The sequence below is a fragment of the Theropithecus gelada genome, chromosome 12 (genome assembly GCF_003255815.1).
Source record: "Theropithecus gelada isolate Dixy chromosome 12, Tgel_1.0, whole genome shotgun sequence".
Classification (NCBI taxonomy): domain Eukaryota; kingdom Metazoa; phylum Chordata; class Mammalia; order Primates; family Cercopithecidae; genus Theropithecus; species Theropithecus gelada.
The window spans coordinates 14,397,508-14,407,049 of NC_037680.1; the positions used below are offsets into that span (position 1 = coordinate 14,397,508).

At 40.1% G+C, this 9,542-nt stretch overlaps 1 pseudogene across 1 annotated transcript in view; it reads right to left on the bottom strand.

The window, feature by feature from the left end:
• The window catches only part of LOC112636472, an 85,706-nt pseudogene that overhangs the window by 66,541 nt on the left and 9,623 nt on the right, over positions 1-9,542 (bottom strand). The window lies entirely within an intron of this gene.

Below are 9,542 nucleotides of genomic sequence, written 5' to 3' on the forward strand. Positions count from 1 at the left end.
TGCTCTTGCTTCTCCAGTTCTTTTAATTGTGATGTTAGGGTGTCGATTTTAGGTCTTTCCCACTTTCTTCTGTGGGCAGTTAATGTCATAAATTTCCATCTAAACACTGCTTTAGTTGTGTCCCAGAGATTCTGATACATTGTGTCTTTGTTCTCAGTGGTTCCAAAGAACTTATTTATTTCTGTGTTAATTTCATTACTTACCCAGTAGTCATTCAGGAGCAGGTTGTTCAGTTGCTATGTAGTTGTGTGGTTTTGAGTGAGTTTCTTTTTTTTTCTTTTTCCTTTCTTTTCTTTCTTTTTTTTTTTTTTTTTGAGACTGAGTCTCATTCTGTCACCCAGGCTGGAGGGCAGTGGCGTGATCTTGGGTCACTGCAACCTGTGCCTCCCAGATTCAAGTGAGTCTTCTGCCTCAGCCTCCTGAGTAGCTGAATTACAGGTGCACACCTCCATGCCCGGCTAATTTTTGTATTTTTAGTAGAGATGAGGTTCCACCATGTTGGTCAGGCTGGGCTTGAACTCCTGACCTCAGGATTTGCCAGCCTCAGCCCCCTAAAGTGCTGAGATTACAGGTGTGAGCCACTACACCTGGCTGAGTGAGTTTCTTAATCCTGAGTTCTAATTTGAGTGCACTGTGGTCTGAGAAACTGTTTGTTATGATTTCCATTCTTTTGCATTTGCTGAGGAGTGTTTTACTTTCAATTATGTGGTCAATTTAAGAATACATGCGATGTGTTGCTGAGAAGAATGTATATTCTGTTGATTTGGGGTGGAGAGTTCTGTAGATGTCTATTAGATCTGCTTGGTCCAGAGCTGAGTTCAAGTCCTGAATATCTTTGTTAATTTTCTGTTTCATTAATCTGTCTAATATTGACAGTGGAGTATTAAAGTCTCCCACTATTACTGTGTGGGAGTGTAAGTCTCTATGTAGGTCTCTAAGAGCTTGCTTTATGAATCTGGGTGCTCCTGTATTGGGTGCATATATATTTAGGATAGTTAGCTCTTCTTGTTGCATTGATTCCTTTACCATTATGTAATGCCCTTCTTTGTCTTTTTTTTTTTATCTTTGTTGGTTTAAAGTGTGTTTATCAGAGACTAGGATTGCAACCTCTCCTTTTTTTGTTGCTTTCCATTTGCTTGGCAAATATTCCTCCATCCCTTTATTTTGAGTCTATGTGTGCCTTTGCATGTGAGATGGGTCTCCTGAATACAGCACACTGATGGGTCTTGACTCTTTATCCAGTTTGCCAGTCTGTGTCTTTTAATTGGGGCATTTAGCCCATTTACCGTTATGGTTAATATTGTTATGTGTGAATTTGATCCTGTCATTATGATGCTAGCTGGTTATTTTACCTGTTAGTTGATGCAGTTTCTTCCTAGTGTCTATGGTCTTTAGAATTTGGTATGTTTTTGCAGTGGCTAGTACCAGTTTTTCCTTTCCATATTTAGTGCTTCCTTCAGGAGCTCTTGTAAGGCAGACCTGGTGGTGACAAAAATCCCTCCGTATTTGCTTGTCTGTAAAGGATTTTATTTGTCCTTTGCTTATAAAGTTTAGTTTGGCTGGATATGAAATTCTGGGTTTAAAATTCTTTTCTTTAAGAATGTTGAATATTGGCCCCACTCTTCTGGCTTGTAGGGTTTCTGCAGAGCGATCTGCTGTTAGTCTGATGGGCTTCCCTTTGTGGATAACCCAACTTTTATCTCTAACTTCCCTTAACATTCTTTCCTTCATTTCAACATTGGTGAATCTGATAATATGTGTTTTGGGGTTGCTCTTCCTGAGGAGTATCTCTGTGGTGTTCTCTGTATTTCCTGAATTTGAATGTTGGTCTGTCTTGCTAGGTTGGGGAAGTTTTCCTGGATAATATCCTGAAGACCGTTTTCCAGCTTGGTTCCATTCTCCTGTGACTTTCAGGTACACCAATAAAACATAGGTTTGGTCTTTTCACATAGTCCCATATTTCTTGGAGGCTTTGTTCGTTCCTTTCCATTCTTTTTTCTCTAATCTTGTCTTCATGCTTTATTTCATTAAGTTGATCTTCAATCTCTGATATCCTTTCTTCTGCTTTATCAGTTTGGCTATTGATACTTGTGTATGTTCATAAAGTTCTTGTGCTATGTTTTTCAGCTCCATCAGGTCACTTATGTTCTTCTCTAAACTGTTTATTCTAGTTAGCAATTCCTCTAACCTTTTTTCAAGGTTTTTAGCTTCCTTGCATTGGGTTAGAACATTGTCCTTTAACTCAGAGGAGTTTGTTATTACCCACCTTTTGAAGCCTACTTCTGTCAATTCATCAAACTCATTCTCTGTCTAGTTTAGTTCCCTTGCTGGCAAGGAGTTGTGATCCTTTAGAGGAGGATCTGGTTTTTGGAATTTTCAGCCTGTTTGTGCTGATTTTTCCTCATGTTTGTGGATTTATCTACCTTTTATCTTTGATGTTGGTGACCTTCGAATGCGGTTTTGGTGTGGTCATCCTTTTCGTTGATGTTGATGCTATTTCTTTCTTTTTGTTAGTTTTCCTTCTAATAGTCAGGCCTCTGCTTTGCAGGTCTGCTGGAGTTTGCTGGAGGTCCATCCCAGACCCTGTTTGCCTGGGTATCACCAGCAAAGGCTGCAGAACGGCAAAGATTGCTTTCTGTTTCTTCCTCTGGAAGCTTTGCCCCAGAGGGGCACCTGCCAGATGCCAGCTGGAGCTCTCCTGTATGAGGCGTCTGTTGACCCCTGCTGGGAGGTGTCTCCCAGTCAGGAGGCACAGGGGTCAGGGACCCACTTGAGGAGGCAGTTTGTCCCTTAGCAGAGCTCGAGCGCTGTGCTGGGAGATCCACTGCTCTCTTCAGAGCCAGCAGGCAGGAACGTTTAAGTTGGCTGAAGCTGCACCCACAGCCACTCCTTCCCCTAGGTGCTCTGTTTCAGGGAGATGGGAGTTTTATATAAAAGCCCCTGACTGGGGCTGCTGCGTTTCTTTCAGAGATGCCCTGCCCAGAGAGGAGGAATCTAGAGACGCAGTCTGGCTCCAGCGGCTCTGCCCAGTTGTGGTGAGCTCCGCCCAGTCCAAACTTCCCAGGGTCTTTGTTTACACTGTGAGGGGAAAACTGCCTACTCAAGCCTCAGTAATGGTGGACACCCCTCCCCCCACCAAGCCTGAGTGTCCCAGGTCGACTTCAGACTGCTTTGCTGGCAGTGAGAATTTCAAGCCAGTCAATCTTAGCTTGCTGGGCTCTGTGGGGGTGGGATCCCCTTGGCCCCCTGACTTCAGCCCCCTTCCCAGGGGAGTGAATGGTTCCGTCTTGCTGGCCTTCCAGGCACCACTGGCGTATGAAAAAAACTCCTGCAGCAAGCTAGGTGTCTGCTCAAATGGCCGCCCAGTTTTGTGCTTGAAACCCAGGGCCCTTGTGGTATAGGCACCCGAGGGAATCTCCTGGTCTGTGGGTTGCAAAGACCATGGGAAAAGTGTAGTATCTGGTCCAGATTGCACCGTTCCTCATGGCACAGTCCCTCACGGTTTCCTTTGGCTAGGGGAAGGAATTCTCCGACCCCTTGCACTTCTCAGGTTAGGCGACCTCCCACCCTGCTTCTGCTCACCCTCCATAGGCTGCACCCACTGTCTAACCAGTCCCAGTGAGATGAGCCGGGTACCTCAGTTAGAAATGCAGAAATTTCCCGCCGTCTGCATTGGTCTCGCTGAGGCTGCAGACCAGAGCTGCTCCTATTCAGCCATCTGGCCTGCCACCCTTAAAATTCATTTTAACTCCCAAAGGAAGTGCTCCTCAAACAATGAAATGAACACATTCTGAATACTAGAAAGAGAAGTCATCTGAGTAGTGATTTGAGTGGATTTTGAGGAAGTGGTAAATTTCATCTGAACTGCATCTGAGGCCCTTTTTCCTTCCGAGTACCTTCCCAAGGGGCTGAGGAATCTGCAGGTGTTTTGGGCATGATTTCCCTGGAAGAGTCTGATGTTTTTTTCCATGGTTGGCTCAGTATGATAGGAAAAGATGACAATGTGAGTGCCTTTGCTACCCATTTACTTGTGTGTCAAGGTGAGGTTCTATCTTATCAAGGAGCATCAGGTGTCTGTCAGTCTCTGAGTTGGAAGATTTGGTGGCAAATTTTTTTACTGTATAAGCAAGTTGGCTAATTACCTGTCAATTTTGATTTATGTGTTGTTTCAGATCTCTGGACTGCTGAGCAACCTGATCTATGACTTACTACTTGGATTACTGCTTGCAAATATCTGGGCGACTGTAAAGTGATAAGGTCTTAGGGAATATGGTCAATAATCAGACAGTCTCCATGACAGGGCTGCAGGCGACTTACTTGTAATGTGATGTTCCAGCATAACTGTGAAAAATTACATGACCTTGAGACCTGAAACACATTTAGGATTGTTCAGGAACTATGACTACTAGCTGGCCTTTCTTTAATGCATCATTCTTAGCTTACCTTTTTCAACTGCCAAAAGTAGTTTGGAATATTGTAGTCAAAGCTTTTTGGACTTTGCTTTCAGAGTTGCAAAGTGCCTTAGTGTTTTGTCTGAAATGCTTTGGTAGACATTGTGATGGTACTGAATGAGATGTGGTATAAGTGAAGAAATGGACTGTATTTTTATTTCTTTACTTCATGTGTGGGAAAGCCAGTTTTCTAAAAACTTCTTTACTATGCTTACTCACATTCTGTTATTGTAGTTAGAACATCTTGTTTTCACTGTGAGGGCAGATTTTCAATAAATAGTTGATATTGGTGACCAATGGGCTGTGGAGATAAGTGAAAAGATAATGTCAGCATAAGCTGCAAACAATTTACGTTCAGTTTCAGTGATCCTTACTATTCCTTGCATCAAGAGGTAATATCTATTATATCATCCTATGCCTTGATTCTGCATGGTCCTATGATTTGCTTTTACCCATAGAATTCAGTGGAAGTTGTATAACTTTGGAGCCTAATTCTTGAGAGACTTTATAGATTCCCCTGTTGCCTTCTTAAAATGCTGCTATGTGAAGTCCCCAGTCTGCTATGTGACGAAGCCTAATCTAGCTTATTAAATGGTATAAGGCCACATGGAGCAAAGACGAGCCACCCAGCTAAGGACCCCTGGACCCACCAGCTGAAGCCACTATCAGCCTGTAGACATGGGAGTCACGTATCTTGGGCCATATTAGGTTTTCCAGTCCTAGTCAAGCTTGCAGATGACTGCAGCTGTATGAGTGACCCCAGGCGGGACTAGAAGAGAAACTGCCCAAGAGCCCAGCCCAGATCTCTAGCCCCCAAAATCATGAAGGAATAAGAAAAAATGTAAAGGTTGTTTTAAGCCAGCAAATTTTGGGATTGTTTTTTATGTAGTAATAGATAATTGAGATAGAGGGAAAAACTGAGAAATGAAGCAAATTCTACTACTATCAAATGTTAGCTTTTCTTAAAGTTTATTTTTAATGGAAATAGGGTCTCAATATGTTGACCAGGTTGGACTTGAACTCCTGGCCTTAAGTGATCCTCCCATCTCGGCCTCTCAAAGTGCTAGGATTATACGCGTGAGCCACCATGCCTACCCAAATGTTAGCTTTTATAACTTTATTGAGAAATAAGACTTAAATAAATTGGACTATAACTTGTTAGAGCCTAGAAGTTTAGAGCAAGAAGGGATTTTAGAGGTTATTCCTCTAATTCTTCCAATTGCTGACATTATTTTCTTTTTTATTTCAGAAAAAAATTCTTATTTATTTATTGTTTTATTTATTTTTTATTATACTTTAAGTTCTGGGATACATGTGCAGACTGTGCAGGTTTGTTACATAGGTATACATGTGCCATGGTGGTTTGCTACACCCACCAATCTGTCATTTACGTTAGGTATGCTAATGCTATCCCTCCTCTTGCCCCCCAAACCCCGACAGGAACCAGTGTGTGATGTTCCCCTTCCCTGTGTCCATGGGTTCTCAGTGTTCAGCTCCCACTTATGAGTAAGATCATGCAGTGTTTGGTTTTCTGTTCTTGTGTTAGTTTGCTGAGAATGATGGTTTCAGTTTCATCCATGTCTCTGCAAAGGACATAAACTCATTCTTTTTTATGGCTGCATAGTATTTCATGGTGTGTATGTGCCACATTTTCTTTATCCTGTCTAACATTGATGGGCATTTGGGTTGGTTCCAAGTCTTTGCTCTTGTGAATAGTGCTGCAATAAACATATGTATGCAAGTGTCTTTATAGTGTAATGATTTATAATCCTTTGGGTATATACCCGGTAATGGGATTGCTGGGTCAAATGGCATTTCTAGTTCTAGATCCTTGGGGAATTACCACACTGTCTTCCACAATGGTTGAACAAATTTACACTCCCACCAACAGTGTAAAAGCATTCCTATTTCTCCATATCTTCTCCGGTATATGTTGTTTCCTGACTTTCTTGAATTTTATTTTTATTTTTTATTATTATACTTTAAGTCCTGGGGTACATGTGCAGAATGTGCAGTTTTGTTACATAGGTATACACATGCCATGGTGGTTTTCTGCACCCATCAACCTGTCATCTACACTAGGTATTTATCCTAATGCTATCCCTCCCCTAGCTCCCCACCCCCCAACAGGCCTCGGTGTGTCATGTTCCCTTCCCTGTGTCCATGTGGTCTCATTGTTCAACTCCCACTTATGAGTGAGAACATGCAGTGATTGGTTTTCTGTTCTCATGTTAGTTTGCTGAGAATGATGGTTTCCAGCCTCATCCATGTCCCTGCAAAGGACATAAACTCATTCTTTTTCATGGCTGCATAGTAATCCATGGTGTGTATGTGCCACATCTTCTTTATCCAGTCTATCATTGATGGGCATTTGGGTTGGTTCCAAGTCTTTTCTATTGTGAATAGTGCTGCAATAAACATATGTGTGCAAGTGTCTTTATAGTATAATGATTCATAATCCTTTGGGTGTATACTCAGTAATGGGATTGCTGGGTCAAATGGTATTTCTAGTTCTAGACTTTGCTATAAGCAAAGTAACTAATTTGCTTATAGCAGAAGGGAACACTGATACACTGCTGGTGGGAATGTAAATTGGTTCTGCCATTGTGGGAAGCAGTGTGGAGATTTCTCAAAGAACTTAAAACACAACTACCTTCAATCCAGCAATCCCATAATTGGGTATATAACTAAAGAAATATAAATTGTTCTACCATAAAGACACATGCTGTGTGTATTCATCACAGCACTATTCACGATAACAAAGACATGAAATCAACCTAAATGCCCATCAATGGCAGACTGGATAAAGAAACTGTGGTACATATATACCATGGAATACTATGTAGCCATAAAAAATGAGGTCATGTCCTTTGCAGCAATATGGGTGGAGCTAGAGGCGATTATCGTAAGTGAACTAACACAGGAACAGAAAACCAAATACCACGTGTTCTCACTTATTGGGAACTGAACATTAAATACACATGGACACAAAGAAGGAAACAATAGACACCAGAGCCTACGTGTGGGTGGAGGGCGGGAGGAGGGAGGGGATAAAAAAAAAACTACCTATTGGGTACTATGCTTATTACCTAGATGCAAATTAATCTGTATACCAAACTCCTACGACATGCAATTTACCTATGTAACAAACCTGCACATATAGCCCTGAACCTAAAATAAAAGTTGAAAAATATATGTACTATTACGACAATAAGGTATTTTATGTAAGCCTCATGGTAATCACAAAGCAAAAACCTGTCATAGATACATAAAAGATAAAGAGAAAGGAATCAAAACATGCCACTATTTTAAAAAATAATCAAACTACAGAACAAAACAACAAGAGAAGAAGAAAGGCAAAATAGAACTACAAAACAGAAAATAATTAACAAAATTGCAGTAGTAAGTCTTTACCTATCAACAATTACTTTAAATCCAATGGATTAAATTTTCCCATCAAAAGAGGTAGAGTGACTGAATTGACTGTAAAACAAGATCCAATTAAATGCTGCCTAGGAGAGACTCACTTTAGCTTTAAGGATACATTGGCTGAAAGTGGAGGGATGGAAAAATATATTTCCTTCAAATCATAACCAAAAAAGAGCAAGCCTGGCCATACTTCTATCGGACGAAATAGACTTTGAGTAAAACAATTGTCACAAGAGACAGATAAGGTCATTACATTACAATAAAGGGGGGCCAATTCATTGAGAGGTTATAATATTTGTAAATATATATGCACCTAACATCAGATCGCCTAAATATTTAAAGCAAATATTAACAAAACAGAAGAGAGAACTAGACAGCAATAGAATAATGGTAGGGAACTTCGATACCCACTTCCAACAATGGGTAGATTTTTTTCAGACAGAAAATCAATAAGGAAATAGCAGAATTGAACAATATTGTAGACCAAATGAATCCAACAGACATATATAGAGTATTCCACCCAACCGTAGCAGAAGACACAGTCTTCTCAAGAACACATGGAGCATTCTCTAGGACATATTATATGTTTGACTACAAAACAAGTCTTTGAAAATTTAAGAATATTGAAATATATTAAATATCTTTTCTGATTACAATGGTATAAAAGTAGAAATCAATAATAAGAGGAAAGCTGAAAATGTTACAGATAGGTGGAAATCAAGCCACATACTCTTGAACAACCAGTGGGTCCAAGAAGTCAAAATAAAAATAAGAAAATATCTAGGGACAGATGAAACATCACACTCCAAAACTTATTGGATGCAACAAAAGCAGTTCTAAGAGGAAAGCTTATGGCAATAAACATCTACACTAAGAAAAATGGAAGATCTCAAATGAACAACATAGTTTACACCTCAAGAACTGGAAAAAGAAGAAAAAACGAAGTCTAAAGTTAGCAGAAGAAAGTACATAATGAAGATCAGAGCAGAAATAAATAAAAGAGACTAGAAAAAATAGAAAAGATCAATAAAATTGATTGTTTTTGTTTTTAAGATAAACAAAATTGATAAACCGTTAAGTAGACTAATTAAAAAAAGGGAGGACTCAAAGCAAATTATAAATGGAAAAGAGGGTATTACAACTGATGTCACAGAAATACCAAGGATTATAAGAAACTACTATGAACACTAATATGCCCACAAATTGCATAACCTAGAAGAAACAGATACATTTCCACGAACATATATGCTTTTAGCATCATGTTGGCACTCAAAAAGTTTCAGGTTTTGGATCATTTTGGATTTTGACTTTTCATATTTTAGACGTTCAAATTGTACTATAATGGTAGCACATAAATCATTTTTTGTACTATAGAAATACATAACATGCCAACACTAAATCATGAAAAATAGAAAAACTGGACAGACCAGTGGTGAGTAAGGATATTGAATCTGTAATTAAAAATATCCCAAAAAGTCTGGGAGCAGTGGGTCATGCCTGAAATCCTAACACCTTGGGAGGCCGAGGCGAGTGGATCACCTGAGGTCAGGAGTTTGAGAACAGCCTGACCAACATAGTGAAACCCCGTCTCTACTAAAAATACAAAAATTAGCCAGGCATGGTGGCACAAGCCTGTAATCCTAGCTACTTGGGAGGCTGAGG